Genomic DNA, 20,969 nt, shown 5'->3' with positions numbered 1-20,969 from the left:
TCTTGAGATAAATGACAACATTTCATTCGCTTTCTTAATCACGGACTCAACCTGCATGTTTACCTTTAGAGAATCCTCAACTAGCATTCCCAGATCCCTTTGTACTTTGTCTTTACAAATTTTCTCACCGTTTAGAAAGTAGTCCATGCTTGTATTCTTTTATCCAAAGTGCAAGACCTCGCATTTGCTCACATTGAATTCCATCAGCCATTTCCTGGACCACTCTCCCAAACTGTCTAGATCCTTCTGCAGCCTCCCCACTTCCTCAGTACTACCTGCCTGTCCACCTAGCTTTGTATCATCGGCAAACTTCGCTAGAATGCCCCAAGTCCCTTCATCCAGATCATTAATATATTACGTGAACAGCTGCGGCGCCAACACTGAACCCTGCGGGACACCGCTTGTCACCGGCTGCCATTCTGAAAAAGAACCTTTTATCCCAACTCTCTGCCTTCTGTCAGACAGCCAATCCTCAATCCATACCAGTAGCTCACCTCGAACACCATGGGCCCTCACCTTGCTCAGCAGCCTCCCATGTGGCACCTTATCAAAGGTCTTTTGGAAGTCTAGGTTGACCACATCCAGTGGGTTTCTGTGGTCTAACCTACTTGTCACCTCTTCAAAGAATTCCAACAGGTTTGTCAGGCACGACCTCCCCTTACTAAATCCATGTTGACTTGTTCTAATCTGACCCTGCTCTTCCAAGAATTTAGAAACCTCATCCTTAATGATGGATTCTAGAATTTTACCAACAACCGAGGTTAGGCTAATTGGCCTATAAGTTTCCATCTTTTGTCTTGATCCTTTCTTGAACAAGGGGGTTACAAGAGCGATATTCCAATCATCCGGGACTTTCCCTGACTCCAGTGACTTTTGAAAGTTCTCAACCAACGCCTCCGCTATTTCCTCAGCCACCTCTCTTAGAACTCTAGGATGTAGCCCATCGGGGCCAGGAGATTTATCAATTTTAAGATCTTTTAGCTTTTCTAGCACTTTCTCTTTTGTGATGGCAACCATACTCAACTCAGCCCCTGACTCCCTATAACTGTTGGGATATTACTCATGTCTTCCACTGTGAAGACTGATGCAAAGTACTTATTAAGTTCTCCTGCTATTTCCTTATCTCCCATCAGTTTGAAGTGGCCCAATGTCTACTTTTGCCTGTCATTTGTTTCTTATGTATTGAAAGAAACTTTTACTATCATTTCTAATATTACTGGTTAGCCTACATTCATATTTGATCCTCTCCTTCCTTATTTCTCTCTTTGTTATCCTCTGTTTGTTTTTGTAGCCTTCCCAATCTTCTGATTTCCCAGTGCTCTTGGCCACTTTATAGGATCTCTCTTTTTCTTTAATACATTTCCTGAATTCCTTTGTCAGCTACGGCTGTCTAATCCCTCCCCGGATAATCTTTCTTTTCTTGGGGATAAACCTCTGTACAGTGTCCTCAATTATACCCACAAACTCCTGCCATTTTTGCTCTACTGTCTTCTCCACTAGGCTCTGCTTCCAGTCTATTTTCGTCAGTTCCTCTCTCATGCCCTCATAATTACCTTTATTTAACTGTAACACCATTACATCCGATTTTGCCTTCTCTCTTTCAAACTGCAGACTGAACTCTACCATATTATGATCGCTGCTTCCTAAGTGTTCCCCTACTTTAAGATTTTTTATAAAGTCTGGTTCATTACATAGCACTAGGTCCAGAATAGCGGGCTCCCTTGTGGGGTCCATGACTAGCTGTTCCAAAAAGCCATCCTGTAAGCATTCCATGAATTCCCTTTCTTTGGATCCACTGGCAACATTATTTACCCAATCCACCTGCATATTGAAGTCTCCCATGATCACCGTGAACTTGCCTTTCTGACGTGCCTTCTCTATTTCTCGGTACATGTTGCGCCCCGGGTCCTGACCACTGTTAGGAGGTCTGTACATAACTCCCATTATGGTTTTTTTGCCTTCACGGTTCCTCAATTCCACCCACACAGACTCCACATCATCCGACGCTATGTCATTCAGTGCCATAGATTTAATTTTGTTCTTAACTAACAAGACAACCCCGCCTCCTCTGCCCACCTCCCTGTCTTTTCGATAAGTTTAAAATCCTTGGATGTTTAACTGCCTGTCCTGACCCCCCTGTAACCACATCTCTATGATGCCTACCACATCATAATCATTCACGATGATCTCTGCCATTAGTTCATCTGCTTTGTTACGAATGCTATAAGCATTCAGGTAAAGTGCCTTAATGCTAACTTTCTTATCATTAGAGATATTGGAAGTCATAAGTTGTCCTAAGTTATCCTTCCTTTTTGCTGCATTCCCAGTCTGCCTCAAGTTTAAATCCACCTGCACATGCTATCCTGCTGCTTATCTTTCCATTTAACTCCATACTCCCTGTCACTTTCACTTTCCCTTCTCCCCTACTCAGAAGTTTAAGGTCCTACTGACCACCCTATTTATCCTCTTCGATAGAACATTGGTACCTGATCGGTTCAGGTGGAGACCGTCCCAACGGTACAGATCCCCCCTGTTCCAAAACTGATGCTAATGCCCCATGAAGTGGAATCCGTCTTTCCCACACCAATCCCTTAGCCACTTGATAGACCACTAATGCCCTTTCCTGTAACAATCACTGGATAACAATCACTGGTAAACCAGGCTGTTTTATTTCTTATCCTAACCCAAACTCAGACATAAAGTATCCTGTTGTTAGAGTTACTTTATTGATAAGTTTTTTTTCACTGGAAACTAAATTATATCTGCAATAATCAAGTTGGAATTCCTATGGAGAATAATCTAGACATCAAGGAGAATGATTGTTATGATGTTTACTGCAGGCCTTTGGAGTGAGTGAATCATTGTCAGTCTGTATGGTGATGAATTTAGATGCTGTTCTGCAATCGTAATATTATATGCAACGTTTGAAATGTACGCATACATGAGAAAGGCTACAGATGTCATTTGGCAGCCTTGAATCAATTTCATGATGCGGTTTTTGACCCCATAGGAAGTATAGCATGGCATTTTAGATTCAAATATAAGTAATACTAATATGTTTTATAAGGAATGGGCACCAGAGACAAAAACTGGAGTTTTCTCTGAATAGACTTGTTCATTGTTAACCTGTCAGTTCCAATATTATAGTTTAATGTAAGGCTTTATTCAGTTATTTGTTACGTTTGCCAATTACAATTACAAATTTAATTCTATGTAACTTTGACTTTATAGTTTTCATTCGTACAAGTAACTTGGCAAAAATTCACTTGTTTCTTTGCAAGAAAATCCCAGGTTCCACAACATTTCTATTTATGCACAAGGTCCTTCTCCAGAATCCATTTGCTAAGCAAGTTTATATTTTATTTCATCTACATAATAAAATTATTAGGTATTTCAATATGGCCATTCAGTCTCTCTACATCACCAACCACCAAACAGATTAACGTTCTGCTTCACCCTTGAATGGAGGACCAACCAGTCTGAATCCACAAATGCCTTCTTACGCATGACTGAGCTTGTTCTCATCTTGGGACAATTTCCCCTTTAACTTTATTCACTTTCCCCAAATAAAAGGTGCTGCTTTAAAAAGATTTATGTTTTATGATTTATGCCAGAGATTATGCCTGTTTTCTTTTGTGATATACAGAACATTCTTTACTCCAGTCCTACTCTTTTAGATGACTGTATCTCTGGTGTTTTCCCTTATTCAGAACTGGAGTTCAATATTGTTTCCAATTTCCATCCTTCCCTTGCCTTCACAAAACCCATTTTCAAATCTTCCCTTCCTTTTCTTGACATCTCTGTCTCCATTTCTGGGGATAAGCTATGAACCAATATTCATTTAATCCCATATCTATCTTCAGTACTCTTTCTACTTTCAGTTTCTGTAAGGACTCTATTTAATTCTTGAGTTTTTTCTGTATTTGCACATCTGTTTTAATGATGTAATCTTTCATTATAGCACTTCAGGTATGACTTCCTGTACCTTCTCCCTCATTGACAGGCCCTCAAACCATGGACATTCAATTACCTGCTCTTCGGCTTGCAGTTATTCCCAAAGAAATATAGAAAGATTTTGGCACAGAATTCAGCCCACCCTATCTGCATTAGCTGAAAAAGAGCTATCTAACCTTAACCCACCTTCCAACTTCTCATCGGAGGTGTTGAAGGTTATGAGACTTTGGATCCTATGAGCTTTATTTTTCTGACCAGAATATCAAGTGTAACATTATTAAAGGCCGTGTTAAAATCTATATAAACTACATCAAATACACTGTTTGCATTACCACTCATGTTACCTCCTTAAAAATTCAATCAAGTTAGTCAGATTTGACTTTTCCCCAACAAATACGTGCCGATTCCTTAATGAAGTCAAGCATTTGTAAATGACAGTTTATTCAGTCAGAATTTCTTTTCCAATAATTTGTTTACCAGCAAGGTGAAGCTGTCTAGCTTGACCTCCCTTTTTGAACAAGGAGATCCCTTTTTGAACAAGGAGACACATTAGCATTCATCCAGTCCTCAGGCATGACTGTTATTGCAATAGAGGATTGGAAAATTATTGTCAGGGTTTCTACCCCTTCTTCTATTGTTTCTGTCAGCAACTTGTGAACATTTCATCTGGACCTGGTCACTTAACCATTTTATAGGAAATCTTAACACCTATGTTTATTCCAATCTACACTTCACACTCCTGAACCTTCTTAACCACAATGTTGGCTTTGGTCTTCCCTCATGTGAAAACAGTCACAATGCATTTATCAAGAGCCATAGCTGTCTCTTTTATAAAGGTACCTTTTTGGTCTCAAACTGGCCTTTCTTTAATTATTGTTTTACTATTTACTTATTTGTGGGCGGCACGGTGGCACAGTGGTTAGCACTGCTGCCTCACAGCGCCAGAGACCCGGGTTCAATTCCCGCCTCAGGTGACTGACTGTGTTGAGTTTGCACATTCTCCCCGTGTCTGCATGGGTTTCCTCTGGGTGCTCTGGTTTCCTTCCACAGTCCAAAGATGTGCAGGTCAGGTGAATTGGCCATGCTAAATTGCCCATAGTGTTAGGTAAGGGGTAAATGTAGGGGTATGGGTGGGTTGCGCTTCGGTGGGTCGGTGTGGACTTGTTGGGCCGAAGGGCCTGTTTCCACACTGTAATGTAATGTAATCTAATCTAATCTAATCTAAAAAGAACGTTGTGTTTTCCTTGATTTCACTTGTCACCATTTTTTGTTGTCTCTTTCTGCTTTCCTGATTTTTTAATAACACCCCTCCACTTTGATTTGATTTGATTTAATTGATTTGTTGTCACATGTAGCTAAATACAGTGAAAAGCTTTGTTCACTAGCAGTAGTTTTAAAATAATGATGGAAAAGGATAGACCAGATCTAAAAGTTTAAGTTCTAAGTTGGAGGAAGGGAGTGGGGGGGGGAGGGAGTAAAGGGAAGGCTGGAAAATGGGAAGCCTTCAGAAATGAGATAACAAGAGTTCAGTGACAGTATATTCCTGTTAGGGTGAAAGGGAATGCTGGATGACTAAAGAAATTGAGGGCTTGGTTAAGAAAAAGAAGGAAGTATATGTCAGGTATAGACAGGATAGATCAAGCAAATCCTAATAAGAGTATAAAGGCAGTAGGAGTATACTTAAGAGGGAAATCAGGTGGGCAAAAAGGGGACATCAGGTAGCTTTGGTAAATACAGTTAAGAAAAATCCAAAGGGTTTTTACAAATACATTAAGGACAAAAGGGTAACTAGGGAGAGAATAGGGCTCCTCAAAGATCAGCAAGGCAGTCTTTGTGTGGAGCTGCAGGAGATGGGGGAGATACTAAATTAGTATTTTACTGTGGAAAAGGATATGTAAGATGTAGAATGTAAGGAAACAGATGGTGACATCTTGAAAAATGTTCATATTATGGAGGAGAAAGTGCTGGATGTCTTGAAATGCATAAATGTGGATAAATCCCCAGGGCCTGATCAGGTGTACCCTAGAACTCTGTGGGAAGCTAGGGAAGTGATGGCTGGGTCCCTTGCTGAGATATTTGTATCATTGATAGTCACAGATGAGGTGCTGGACGACTGGAGGTTGGCTAACGTGGTGCCACTATTTAAGAAAAGTGGTGAGGACAAACAAGGGAACTATAGACGAGTGAACCTGACATCGGTGGTGGGAAAGTTGTTGGAAGGAATCCTGAGGGACAGGATGTACATGTATTTGGAAAGGCCAGGACTGATTAATGGCTTTCTGTATGGGAAATCATGTCTCAAAAACTTGATTGAGTTTTTTGAAGAAGTTACAAAGAGGATTGATGAGGGCAGAGCAGTAGATGTGATCTATATGGACTTCAGTAAGGCCTTCGAGAAGGTTCCCCATGGGAGACTGGTTAGCAAGGTTAGATCTCATGGAATACAGGGAGAACTAGCCATTTGGATACAGAATTAGCTTGACGATAGAAGACAGAGGGTGGTGGTGGAGGGTTGTTTTTCAGACTGGAGCCTGTGACCAGAGGAGTGCCACAAGGATCGGTGCTGGGTCTACTCATTTTTGTCATTTATATAAATGATTTGGATGTGAGCAGAAGAGGTAGAGTTAGTAAGTTTGCAGATGACACCAAAATTGGAGGTGTAGTGGACATGGAAGAAGGTTACCTCAGATTATGACAGGATCTTGATCAGATGGGCCAATGGGCTGAGGAGTGGCAGATGGAGTTTAATTCAGATAAATGCGAGGTGCTGCATTTTGGGAAAGCAAATCTAAGCAGGACTTATACACTTAATGGTAAAACCCTAAGGAGTGTTGCTGAACAAAAAGACCTTGGAGCTGCAAGTTCATCGCTCCTTGAAAGTAGAGTCGCAGGTAGATAGGATAGTGAAGAATGCATTTGGTATGCCTTCCTTTATTGGTCGGAGTATTGAGTACAGGAGTTGGGAGGTTGTGTTGTGGCTGTACAGGACATTGGTTAGGCCACTTTTGGAATATTGCGTCCAATTCTGGTCTCCTTCTTATCAGATGAATCTTGTGAAACTTGAAAGTGTTTAGAAAAGATTTACAAGGATGTTGCCACGATTGGAGGATTTGAGCTATAGGGAGAGATTGAACAGGCTGGGTCTGTTTTCCCTGGAGTGTCAGAGGCTGAGGGGGTGAACTTATAGAGTTTTATAAAATCATGAGGGGCATGGATAGGATAAATAGATAAAGTCTTTTCTCTGGCATGGGAGAGTTTAGAACTACAGGGCATAGGTTTAGGATGAGAGCAGAAAGATATAAAAGAGACCTAAAGGGCAACGTTTTCATGCAGAGGGTGTTGCATTTGTGGAATGAGCTGTCAGAGGAAGTGGTGGAGACTAGTACCATTGCAACATTCAAAAAGCATCTGGATGGGTATATGAATAGGAAGGGTTTGGAGGGATATGGGCGGGGTGCTGGCATGTGGGACTAGATTGGGTTGTGATATCTGGTCAACATGGACGATTTGGACTGAAGGATCTGTTTCTGTGCTGTACATCTCTTTGACACTATAACTCTATGACAGTCCAGGCACATCATAGTAAGCAAAGACATACAAATCATAGGGTGGAAAACAAACTAGACAGAGGCGTACAGGTTGCATCACACTAGGCAAGATTAACATGGGCAAGATCAGCATGATTTGAAATTAGACAGTCCATTCATCAATCTATTAATGGCAGGGACAAAGCTGTTCTGAACCTGCTAGTGCATGTTTCAGCTACTGTATCTACTGTCTTATGGAAGAAGTTGTAGGAAAGCATTGCTGGAGTGTGATGGGTGTTTGATAATGTTGGCAGCCTTTCCATGGCAACAAGCCTTATAAATGGAGTCCATGGATGAAAGGTTGGCTTCCGTGGTGGTCTATGCACACATTTTTCTGCAGTTTCTTACAGTCCTGGGTGGAGCAGTTACCAAGCCAGGCTGTTATGCACCCAGACAATATGCTTTCAATGGTGCCTCTGTAAAGGTTGGTGAGGGTCCTTATGGACATGCCAAATTTCCTAAACCGCCTGAGGGAAAAGGGTTGTGCCTTCTTGACTATCGCACCTTCATAGAAGTCCAGGACAGATTGTCAGTTATTGTCAGTCCTGGGAACTTGACATTCTCCACCCTCTCAACCTGTTGATGTAGTTAGGAGCATGTTCTCCTCCCTTCTTCCTGAAGTCAAAGATCAATTCTTTAATTCTTTAGTTTTGTCCCCTGTGTATTTTGCAGATTAAGCTTTTGGTACCTGAAATAATCTTTTTTTCCAGTATATTCTAAATTTATGTTTCTTGACATTTGTGCTGGGATTTGGGGGGAGGCTATCTAGATTTGTGAGTTCCACGCTTCTTTAATGAGAAGACACTTATCCTGAAACCTCATCAGCTCTTCCTTGAATGTTTCCCATTGCTCTGAGACAAAATAGACTGCAAATGCTGGAATCCAAGGGAGACAAGCAGGAGGCTGGAAGAACACCTAGAAACATCGACTTCTCCAACCTCCTGATACGACCTGGCTTGCTATGTTCTTCCAGCTGTTTCCAGTCCACTGTTGCCAAATCACTTCTCAGTTTAGAAAAATGAGCATTCCCCATTTTAATATATTTTAATACATTTACTCTTGGCTGGTCTTTATCCTTTTCCATAACTGATCCCATGCAAAGTACCCAGGCCAGCAGCTGTTTGTGTAGGTTAGTGTCAGACAGGGAAACCCTTCTGCACCTCCTGTGTATAGCTCCACAAATTCTCATCCTCCAAGTCCCTGTCAAACCTTGCCCTGCCTCCCCTCTCTGGTGAATACTGGCTTGGTACCCAACAAGATCTTTTGATAAAGTCAAGATGCAGATGCAGTACCAGTGGTGATTACAAGTACTGGAGACCTGCCGACTTTGTTTGGAGCTGCTCAGGCTCCAAGTCCCAGAACTCATTCCTCTCCAGCAGACAGTACTTCCTGTGTGTGTTAGTCGAGACATAAGGAGTAGAATCTTCTGGGCCCACCTGGCTTTTAGAAGGTGGGGTTATTTAATTGGTCAGGAAACAAAATTTCTGTTTCCTGATGGCAGATTAAACTTTTCCTAATACATTTCCACAATTTTTCAGGCAGGTCAGTTTCCTGACCTTCATCAGTGGGAATCTCTTTTGCATTCATTACCATGTCAGGAAGACCCGTTAATAAACCATCCCACTGGAATTAAAATCATAGGTACAACTTTGTTAGCCACAGAAGGGAAGTAGGTTTGTTCAGAAACCAGATTGTGATCAATCAAATGTGTACCTTTCTCTGAGCTCAGCTGGTACAAGCATCTTTGTCAATTTGGCTCCCTCAGAAAAAAAGCCACTTGTTTTTGCAAGTGTTTACACTGTTAGGTCTGAAGCGGCATCATATCGATCAGGTAATGATATGATGTGGAGGTGCCGGTGTTGGACTGGGGTGGACAAAGTTAAAAATCACGCAATACCAGGTTATAGTCCAACAGATTTATTTGGTAGCACCAGCTTTTGGAGTGCTGCTCCTTCATCAGATAGGTCTCAGTCAAATGGAGTCTGTTATCATGTACTTAAATGTCTACAGTGTAAGGTGTGTTGTATTTCCATTTCAACAGCACATGAGATGTCTCAGTCATATGCAAGTGTCATCTTCTATTTAAATAATCACAGTGTTAGGGCTGAAGGCAAAATGGATCCATTAGCCTGCCCAAGCAATGCAGTGGCCATTTGACCAAAACTGACTGGCGAGGCAATTGTTACATTAGACCAGCTTTTTAATTCCAGATTTAATCAAATACAAATTTCTCTATCTGCTTTCTGGTGGGATTCAAACACATATCTCCAGAACATTAACTTGGTGTTCCAGTTTACTAGGCCAGTAACATTACCACAATGACATCACCTCCCCTACAGTAGTTCATGTTGGACTATTCACAGGCTGGTGCACATGGAATTTACTGACTTGGGCATGAAACCCAATATGCAGGCTGAATATTCCAATCTGTAAGGGTTATATCTCAAGGGTTAGTAAGTGATAAGTAAATTCACATTGTGTTATGTGATGCATGAGTGCAAAGCAATGATAAAAGCACAAATATCTTGTCGGCATCAGGAAAGGGAAGAGCCAGTCATGGGTCCTGGTGATTACACCTCTCTGTGTCCTAGTAGTGACATGACAGCTTTCACCCCAAACAGGAGCAGCCTGATATGGCCCCACATTGACTATGACAAGATGCCTGGTCTTTCTTCATGGATAGTAATTCCATGCCAGAAGTTGAAACCACTCAACCCAGCAGCTGTCTTTGCATTAATAAGATTAAGAAAGCAATGAAACAGAAGGGTGACAAGAAGGGATGAGCAACAGCAGCAGAATCAAAGACGCGGGTCTCAGCAACTGCACAGGAAAGCAGCATGTGAAGAAGGGATCTAGTGACATTGCCCAGTCCACAGAGAAAGGGAAACAGAAGGCGTTGCAGCTATCTCCCAGTGACTGAAAGGTGGGGCAGCAGATGTCTTTACATGACTTGAGAAGCCATCATGTACACAGGGAAGTAGTGGGCCTACGCCATGCTGATTGACCGAGGCCACACAGACATGAAGCTTAGATTGCTGATTTCTAGAGAGTTTCCTGATGGGACATGTGCATGAAAGTGTCAGCGATAAGCAATCTTCACAGCCCAGCAGCTAAGGAATATGTCCATGGGGCTCATCGCCTTCAAGATGTTGCAGGGGGGAATGCAAACTGGTACAGGTACAAAGAGATTGTCCAAGACTACAGAAAAGTGGGAAATTATGATACATTCATTTTCATTTCAGTGCTTCACAATACATTGACACCTGTGCAACCAAAGTGACTTCAATATTCTAGCATTTTCCTCTTTCCCACCACTACTTCAGCAGCCACAGCTGTGTTGGTGAAAGCTTGCTGCTTTGCCACCTTTACCACATGTGACTTTGGCAGGCATGCTATAGTCACCTGGGCCCTACAATATCCTACCTATTGGGGCAGAGGCATCCTTGCTAGCCTGAGATGATGGGAAGCATCTGTGTCCCTGGCAGATGGCAAGTGGAGAAGCAGGGCATCTCTGGAGTGACCTGAAAGGATATTTCCTGAGTGTCTGTCTGCCCTTCGTTACTTATTTGGTGCTTAATGGCAACTCCCTCACCTCTGGAGGAACTGGGACACCAGGAGTGAGGCCAAGGTCAGTCGGCCCCCTCTCGCTGAGCCATTGAAGAAAGCAGCCACAGCTTAAACAATGTGTTAAGGTCTGAGCCATATCCAGCAGATACATACTGTCCTGCTGGATATAGCTCTCCATGGCTTCTGCCACCCATTCCATGCAGGTAGCTTTAACTGGCATTCCTACAGCCATGACATTGCAGACTCCTCTGCCCCATAATCTCTGACACCCTGCCAGATGGTCCCTGTGTGCCTCTCCACCTCTGACAGCCAATTAATGGCTGACCATCTATACTGGGCTTAGTATGGGCCTGTTCTCCTGCTGTCCTGTAAGGGTCAGAGAACTCGGCCATTTCTTCTTCCTGTAACTGCAGACCCAAGCCGGGGCTGTGCTCACCAATATGCACCCTTGAGCCTACTCTAGATACATTGTCCACTGAGGTAGATGTTTCTATGCTGGTGGAGGGTACACTGGAATACCTTGGTGTCCATCCTCTGAGGGTCATGGCTGTTCCTACTCCAAGTTATGAGCTGGAAGAGGTGAGTATGTCTTCCTCTACTGGCCCTTGCTTAGCTCTGTGCTCTAGAGGATGTAGATGTTCACTAAAAGGTTTGTTGATGTCATGACATGCCATCATTATAAGTGGTGTTTGATGTGCAGCTGGCAGTAGCTGCTTAGAGGATTGTTCTCTACAGAATGACCATTAGGTGTAGATATCTAATCTCCCCTTCAGCACAAATATGCTCTTCAATGTGGCAGTCATTTCCTTAAGGGAGTTAGGAGCCTCAATGTTGACATCTATCCTGCCCCAGCTCCATCTACGCATGCCCACGCTGGTTGTGCACAGTCTGTTCCTGTAGCAAGAGAGAAGCATGCAGAGTCATCCGGATAGGGACATGAGCACTATGCCTGCATTGCTCAATACATATAGAGATGTGAAGGCCCAGACCTGTGAGTGTCCATTTGAGTTACTTGTAAGTTAAGACTGAAAATGTTCAGAATGTAAGGTGGTTCAATGTGATTAAAGAAATGGAGCTGACAGGGTTCAATAAAGTTTTAGAAGATGTGTCAGCCTGACAGTATTGTGAGGTGTTGATCCTGAAGCTCTATTGCTTAGTGGCATGCTTGCCCCTGCAAACATTTCAGATGTGTAGTTGTGATGAAAGGCTAGTAAGCTGGTGGTGTATGTAGTTGTGTAGCTGGAGTTCCTTTTCTGGTTTAAGTATGAACCCTGACAAATGGGAGAGGGGCAGTAGCACTGTGCTGCCAGGAGTACAATAAGGGTCGCTACAATGAAGTGATTGACATTGATTACATGCGTGACATTTTCTGCATGGCAATCTTACAAAGTTAACTGATATCATCTGAGGAGCAGGCGAATCGACGTTTCAGTTATAAGCCTTTCATCAGGAATGAGGCTTGTGGGCCAAGCTTTAGATGATGTGTCTGTCTGACAAGCTTAGCCCACAAGCCTCATTCCTGATGAAGGGCTTATGCCCAAAACGTCGATTCTCCTGCTACTTGGATGCTGCCCGACTGGCTGTGCTTTCCCAGCACCACTCTTCGACTCTGATCTCCAGCATCTACAGTCCACACTTTCTCAAAGCCATTGGGGCATGAAACATTAAGTAGAGCATGGTATTTACCCTGGCAGAGATCATTCATCTTCGCAGCAGTGGAATGGGGTTCTCTTGAGGTGCCCTTGGGCGCTCACTTCTGTAACCACCTCTTGCAGACTGCCTTGGTCAGTCAGTGTAGGTTCCTGTTGCAATCTTTGAGGAGAAAGTGAGGTCTGCAGATGCTGGAGATCAGAGATGGAAATGTGTTGCTGGAAAAGCGCAGCAGGTCAGGCAGCATCTAGGGAACAGGAGAATCGACGTTTCGGGCATTAGCCCTTCTTCAGGAAGAAGGGCTAATGCCCGAAACGTCGATTCGCCTGTTCCCTAGATGCTGCCTGACCTGCTGCGCTTTTCCAGCAACACATTTCCATCTCCTGTTGCAATCTACTTGGCTTGTCTCCTGGATAGCCTTCAGGAGATCTTCACGGGAGGTTTCAGTGAATTGTGGACAGGCACAGTTTTTGCCAGGCCTTTGGTATTTCGGGGGAGGGTGAGTGAAGAGCGATGGTCTACTGATTGCAGAAAGTGAGGTGCTATCTGGGTGAGTTTTAGATATTAATGCCTGGGTTTTGAAGCCAGGAAGGTTCTGATGGGTTCGAGAGCTTCCTATCTGCATGCAATCAAAGTTTGGTGTTTTACCCATTCTGGAAAGGTAATGAGCTGTGAAGAATGTGGTGGAGCAGGTCAACCTGCCCTATACACCTGAGTGTAAATCCCTTCTGCTTTTCAGGTCTCCTCCACACAAAGGCTCAGGAATGAAAATTCTGCCCAAAATGTTTCCTGGAGCCCTCACATTAAGTAAGATGTGCATGCAGTAGGACTGAGATGCCCTGCCATGCCTCTATTTATTAGATTTACTAAGTTTAACAGATATAAGTTAAGGACTTACTTTAAAAATAAACACTCACCAGTTACGCACCAATCAGTATTTTCGTTTGGGCTGATGTTGCACCAAGTTCTTTTCTAACCTTGACCTTTATAGATCGCACACACTTTGCTGCTCCATCCAGGGTCCGTAACAATTCATCTTCAAACCTCCAGGCTCTCTGATAAGTCTACATCCAGGGGCTTGCTTGTTTTTTATCCTCTCTGGGTGCTCTGTTTAGTCCTTGAGCTTCTTTGGGTGAGTGCTGCTGTCCTATCAAACGCTGCTGTCAGTGAAATCATCCTTTGCTTTTTGTAGTTTTCTTTCTGCCACGGATTTAATGGCTTAATGTGCCTCTGGTTCTGCTTTAACTGCTATTCTGAGACTTGAAGTCCCAGGTTCCTTTACCCACACCTCTCACCTCTTATTCTTTTCTTGCTGCTTCTCAGAAACACCATAGGGTTCCCTTTACCTTATTTTCCACTTCACCAGGGGTTTTATTCAATGCCATTTCCATCACATGCAGAGTGACACTACGAGCAAGCACAACTTCCTCTCCCCTTTAAATTTTCTGAAGTGACCACATCTCTGGTATGGGCTGAAGGGCCTCTTTTGTACTAAAAGAGCTCCTGGTCCAATCCTCAATCATCCCCCAACACCTCTCCTGTTCCCATAGTACTTGCTCATGTAGCAGCAATACATGCGTACCATTCACTTTTACCTTCTGTCTTCTCACCACATAGGACCCAAAACCTGGTTAAACAGTGGCAGTCATACAATACATGACATACGTGTGTCAATTTGTGCACTGTATTAACTTCTCATATTCCAGTTACCCATATGCTGGGGAGATCAAAAGCAGATTGATGTCTGCTTTGAAGAGCATCGTGGCTCAGTCCACAAGCATGACCTCAGGTTCCTGGTCACCTCACATTTAATTCTCTAGTCCACAGCTATTCTGACCCCATTGTCCTTGTCACCTTAGTGTGCCATGGAACTCAATGTTAGCTTCAGCAGTAACACCTTGTTGTTTCATGGGGATGAACTTTACATCCTTCCAGACTCAATAATGAATTCAATAACTTTGGGCAGTAATCTCTGCATCATTATTTTTGCCTATATGTGTTTTTTAAAATTTTTGGATGACAATTGACCCTGCTGTTTTAAGATAAGCTTTTTCTCGATTTTTAAAGAAGGAATTGCCATGTTGTCATCTCCTTTTTCCTTCTAATCAAATCTTTTGTTAATTAAGCTCTTCCACCCTTTCATCTTTCTTTTTTTTGTCCTTTCTCCCCTCTTTCCATGACTGGCAAAACAACTTAAAAATCCCAGTTCTGAGGAACTATTACTGATCTGAAGTGTTACCACTGTTTCTCGTTCCAGACATCCGGCCAAGACCTGATGAGCATTTGCAGCATTTTCTGTTTTTATTTCAAGACAAATGTTTTCTTGAACTGCTAAAATATTGGCTCTGATACTTATGAGGAAGCAGGGGGGAGTGGTTCAGAGGGGACAGTAAACTAATCTGGCAATACCAAAGACACAGGCACTGTGCAAATTTTAATGGCAGGCTTTATTATCATTTTGACCATGTGTTCACTGGCCTGCAGCCAGCCACAGGAATGGTGTGGCCAACCACTGAGAGTGAAGGTGAGTGGTTGTGGCTGCAGGCAGAGGTCAGATATTGTGTCCTGGACAGAGGAGAGAGGATATTATAATGGAAAAGGGAGGGAAGGATGGAGAGAGATTGTAATCAGTAGGACCAGAAATACATATTATTACAAAAGCGAGCAACTCCTACTTCTCTTATATTATCAAATTTCCTGACCCCTTGGACTCATGCAAGACTCGGATACCACAAATCTCACCACTGTAAATAGCCAACAGCTATGTCTGAGGTACGTTGAGATCGATCCTCATAATTTGATTTAAAGCTCCCCATGCCTACCCCCAATCCTCTTCTGTCTGTCATGAGGTTATAATATTGAGGCCATTTATTTTATCTTCACATTGCAATACCAGTGCTTTTTAAATATACAAAATTCAACACAAACAATATATTGGTTAGAATTAATTAAATATGGCACTGTGGTTGAATATTTTGTGATATTGGTCTTTCTCCATATTGGGAAGGAAAAATAATGAAGTTTAAACACATAACTCTAAACTATCTGCATTGCACAACATAAGGTGATAAAAAGGATAAAAATTTCCACTCAATAAATGGCCAACACAAATGGTGCATTTACAAATTCCTTCAAGTTATAAAATGATTTGGTTAAGGAACTGGATATTGAAAGAGTCCCTTGTATTAAGTAGTTGTTTAGTGCCAGGATTATATATTCAAGGCATCACATGATATGATCGTTTTCTGTAAAGCAACTTTACATTCCATAGGATCTTTGATGTGAATCAGTTTGCTCAATGGATTATATATATAGCATGATAGCTCTGGGTAAATAAAGAATCTGTTGTCAATTTTCACTTAGCAATGATGTCTGTACACACCACACTCCTGACTTTACTGTTTTTCAGTGAAGTGGCCTATTTTATTTGCATCCATTCAAATTTAAGTTGTCTAATGTTTGTTCAAAAGTTCATACAATTCACTTATGGAATTATAATTTGCATATGATTCCCTAGAGCAATGCAGCATTAAGCTGCCCTACTATGTATCACAAGAGACTGATAAACAAAAAAGCAAGCAAAGACAGAATGCAGGGTTACTTTCAATTGCAAAGTCCAACGTACCTCATTTTATTTCTTGTTAAGTGTGATAATAAGATAAAGTTGACAAAATAAGGTTATATAGTTGTCCAGAGCTGGTGACAATAGAAAAAATGGATTATTCCAGAAACTGATGAAGCTCTGGCACAATTAGATTGTGAAGCAGTGCTTTGAGGTTTGATCGGTGCTCGGCCTCCTCTGATTGATGACAAAATCATAACTTCATCATATTAACTGCAGAGTTCACTGGCAGGTTACAGTAGTTTGATTCTGTCTTGTATTGAATTGTGACAGAATAAGAAGCTTAACCCTTTCTGTGGCATTACACTGCTCTTATTGTGCAACATATGCAATCATGTCAAATGTTATCCTCTCTTCAATATTTGAGAGAAAACTAAAGCATAATGCATGAGGTGATTTGAGTGTTAGACTAATTCCAGTGCAAATCTAGAGAAGTATTGCTGAAATTACTATGATACAGAATATACAAATACACATTGGTACAGAATGAACACATATTCACTGAAAAAGGGCAAGATAGCTTTTCGCAAAAGATTTATGGTTAAACTTTAATACAGATGGTACTAGCTCCGTTAGTCATAAATTTCCCTCAGATTCATTTATTATTAAACAGTTATTATCTTGAGCTCAAGGAAGTATGGTGTGCGCCTAGCAATCCCTCTGGCTAGGTTTCCAATCATAATTCGACCATCACAGTGAGATCCGTGGCTATGATGTAATACTCCACCACCAATACACAACAACAGCAGTGTGTACCATAAACAAAATGCACTGCAGAAATTCATTAAGGCTACTTAGACAGCAGCTTCCAAACCCACTACCACTTTCATCTGAAAGAACAAGAGCAGCAGATATGCAGGAACACAACCACCTGTAATTTCTTCTCCGAGCCACTCACTATCCTGAAAAGAGAATATATAAGCATTCCTGGCCTAACTCCTTCCCTAACAGCATTATGTGAGGGGGGGTGTCCTACACCAAATGGACTGTAGTGGTTCAAGAAGACAGTGCACTACCACCTTCTAATATGGGTATTGATAGCTATGCCAGCATTTGTTCTCCATCCTTAGTTGGGGAATAAATTCTGGCCTAACCATCAATATCCATGTTCCTTGAAAGATGTTTTTTAAAGATCCATTGACAGGGAGGCAAGGAAAATTTGAGTGACATGTTATTCTGCCCTGATGCTCCTTTCAGAGCATAATAATCCAAACTTGGGAATCAATCACCTGAAGGTTTATTATTGGGTATGTGCATCAAGTGTAAAGGCTCGGGGACAACGAATCATTTGATGGTAGAATTATCCTGTATGGTACGGAAACGTACAGGAGATTTTGATCTGTAGTAAGTGCTCTTTTGGCTAATTTCAAAAAAGATAGTGCTGAGTGGAAACAAAAAGCTTTACCGTGCTTGCAATAGGGAAAGGAAATATCAACATGGTGTTCAGCTCTTGATCTCTATCCAGTGACTCCTTTGACAAAATGTATCTATATGGACAGTAGGTGGAGAGCACAAGATTTAGTTTTGATAAGCCATTTCCTTCCATAGCCTGCTAATGCTCACTGTTGAGACGAGTACATGAAGAATGGCCATTTGAGCAAAATTACAAGGGTCATCATTGCCCATTGAAATATTTCCAAACAAGTTTATCATTCAGGTGGGATAAAACTGTGCAAATAATTTCATAAAGGAAGGAAACATTTTGTAAAAAGTAGAAAATATAATGTTGTCATGTTTTCTGTCAAGCACTCAATATATAGTTTATCACTACAATAAACTTCTGTAATTCCTTCAAGTTGAATGTGTGCTTGACATCCAAATTACTTTATTCTTTTGGGGATGTCATATTTATTGTTGAACTCTTGTCCTTTCTAGTGTCTCCAATTATACCATTTGTAGCTGAAAATGTGTTGTTGGAAAAGCGCAGCAGGTCAGGCAGCATCCAAGGAACAGGAGAATCGACGTTTTGGACATAAGCCCTTCTTCAGGAATGAGGAAAGTGTGCCCAGCAGGCTAAAATAAAAGGTAGGGAGGAGAGACTTGGGGGAGGGCGTTGGAAATGCGATAGGTGGAAAGAGGACAAGGTGAGGGTGATAGGCCGGAGTGGGGTGGGGGCAGAGAGGTCAGGAGATCAGAGCTGAAAATGTGTTGTTGGAAAAGCGCAGCAGGTCAGGCAGCATCCAAGGAACAGGAGAATCGACGTTTCGGGCATAAGCCCTGATTCCTGAAGAAGGGCTTATGCCCGAAACGTCGATTCTCCTGTTCCTTGGATGCTGCCTGACCTGCTGCGCTTTTCCAACAACACATTTTCAGCTCTGATCTCCAGCATCTGCAGTCCTCACTTTCTCCTTGAAGATTATACCATTTGTAGTCAAGAAAACAAGTAGATTTTTCTGGATCACTATTAATGTTACTACAATACAGGTAATAGGAGACACACAAGGGGTTCAGGATCCAGCAAAATCCTTTCATATAATTTTAATATCATAAATATAGAGATGCATAGCATGTAGCTATAGCTGTATGCTCCTACACATATGCAGGAAGTCAGTGATGTGGGCGAAATTGGGAGTTTAGCAGAGTGGAGGACCTGAACATTTGTCATTAACAGTGTAACATTGAGCCTGATCATTTCTGCTGGATGGTATTGCAAACAAAATAAGAAATGGATAAACTTATTTTACAGCTTAATTAGCATGATTCATGTAAATATTTATAAAGGCTGTAATTTGCTGACTGTGATTTTATATGGAGATGCATGCGAACTGAAATCAGGGATGGGCCCACTTCCCCATGTCCAGATCACCTCACTTCTAGTTTAAAGGTTGTCAGGACATTCATTGGCTCAGGATACAGCTTCTATTCCCATCAGGTGAGCAGTAGTTTCCTTGTCCCAACATCGCTATAGATATCTCTATTTCTGTCCATCTTCTAATGGGTTTGTAATGCAGTTGTCCAATGAAAGGTGACTGTTTGTTTTGACTGATTTATGAGCTTCTGAAAAAAAAAGTTTGTAAATACCTATTTCGATTTTTTTTGATAGATTTATGAACTTTTCACAGAATTTGAAATTATAGTTTTGGGCTTATGTGAATGGATTGAGGAATGTACAGGGTTGTTATGTGTGTGGTGTTAAGGGGACTGATGGGCGGGGTAGTGGTGATTGGATGGGTAGGGGTATTAGGAGCAAGGGGCTCTTGGTGTCTTCAGCAGATGAAAATCCTGCGAGCTGGCGCTGCTGTGAGAAAGGTAGAATCATGATGTCCAGAATATTACTGCATCCATGATGGAAATGTGACCCATGTGCCTGAGCAGCTCCCCTGGGGCTGTAAGCCACATGCTGTCCCACTGCTGGTTAAATGCCAGTGGGGGTAGGACTCTACTGACATAATGGTAGTGTCACTACCTTTGAGCCAGAATCCCTGGTGCAAGTTCAGAGATGTGTCATTGCAAGGCTGTATAAAAATATCTACTAGTCGAAGTGGGAGGAAACCTTTACGACCACTGAAAGGTCTTAATTCATTTTAGTATGTGCAGGTCCCTTCAAAGTTTCTCCAGTCATTAGCAGAGTAAAATACCAGCAGAGATAGGTAGCCAAGAGGCATGCTGCCACCAGCAGGGCATCCAATTTTGACCCCTCTGTCTACTCCCAAGGGGGCTGCAAATTTCCACCCAATGCATTAGAATCTGGGTTCCCTTAAATACTCTTATTATTTCACTTTTAAATATCAAATGATTTGGATGAAGACAAGATGCACTTCACTAAAATATCTGTCAGATTACTTGAAATCATTAAAAATGCTTGGGATAGTGACGTAACATGATTACTCTCTCAAAATTTCAAAAATAAATTACAGCATCAATAGAAACAACCCTTTAACATTAACACGGGCAGTTATTTTAAACTTTGAGCCTGGAGCTCATTTAAAGGCCTAAATCCTTAAAGTAACTTTCTCTTTAGTATGTGACTTTGAGATCATTTATGATGTGAATAAATGGATCTGGTTATAAACTCCTATTAAAGGGTATTTTTGTCCATGTTCCTCATTTAGTGAGCTCTGGCACTGGGAACAATATGCCTGCTGTCCTAATGACAGGGAAGAGTGTTTTCACAGTCAATAAATGAAATGGTTCATATTTTCTTTTAGCAATGCACAAATTGTAAACTTGTCTGTGTTTTATTATAATAGAACACGCTTCAGAAGTTTGCCTTCAGGTGGTACTATTATAGGAACATACAGTTAGGTAGATGGAGATAGATAATACATTTATAATGTCAAAGTTTGACTTAGAAAGCTGTCCATGACAGAGAAAGATATTGTTATTTTTAACGATCAACACAGATATTTATGATGATATATGTTATTGATTGATGTTTATTTTTACACAATTATAGTTAATAATTCTATTAAAGCACCCAGGCACATTTATCCATATTTGAAGACTGGTTGCATCAAAAATAAGAAAAGTATTTACCTTCTTCAAGATCAACAATTAGTGCTGCTCTAACACATTGCAATTTCCACATGATGCAGGTGAATGTCAGAGATACTGTATTTTTAATTTCTTTTCTACAAAGAAAATATTGC

Source organism: Chiloscyllium plagiosum, chromosome 7 (assembly GCF_004010195.1).
Source record: "Chiloscyllium plagiosum isolate BGI_BamShark_2017 chromosome 7, ASM401019v2, whole genome shotgun sequence".
NCBI classification, from domain to species: Eukaryota; Metazoa; Chordata; class Chondrichthyes; order Orectolobiformes; family Hemiscylliidae; genus Chiloscyllium; species Chiloscyllium plagiosum.
Note: the sequence above shows the minus strand (reverse complement) of the source record.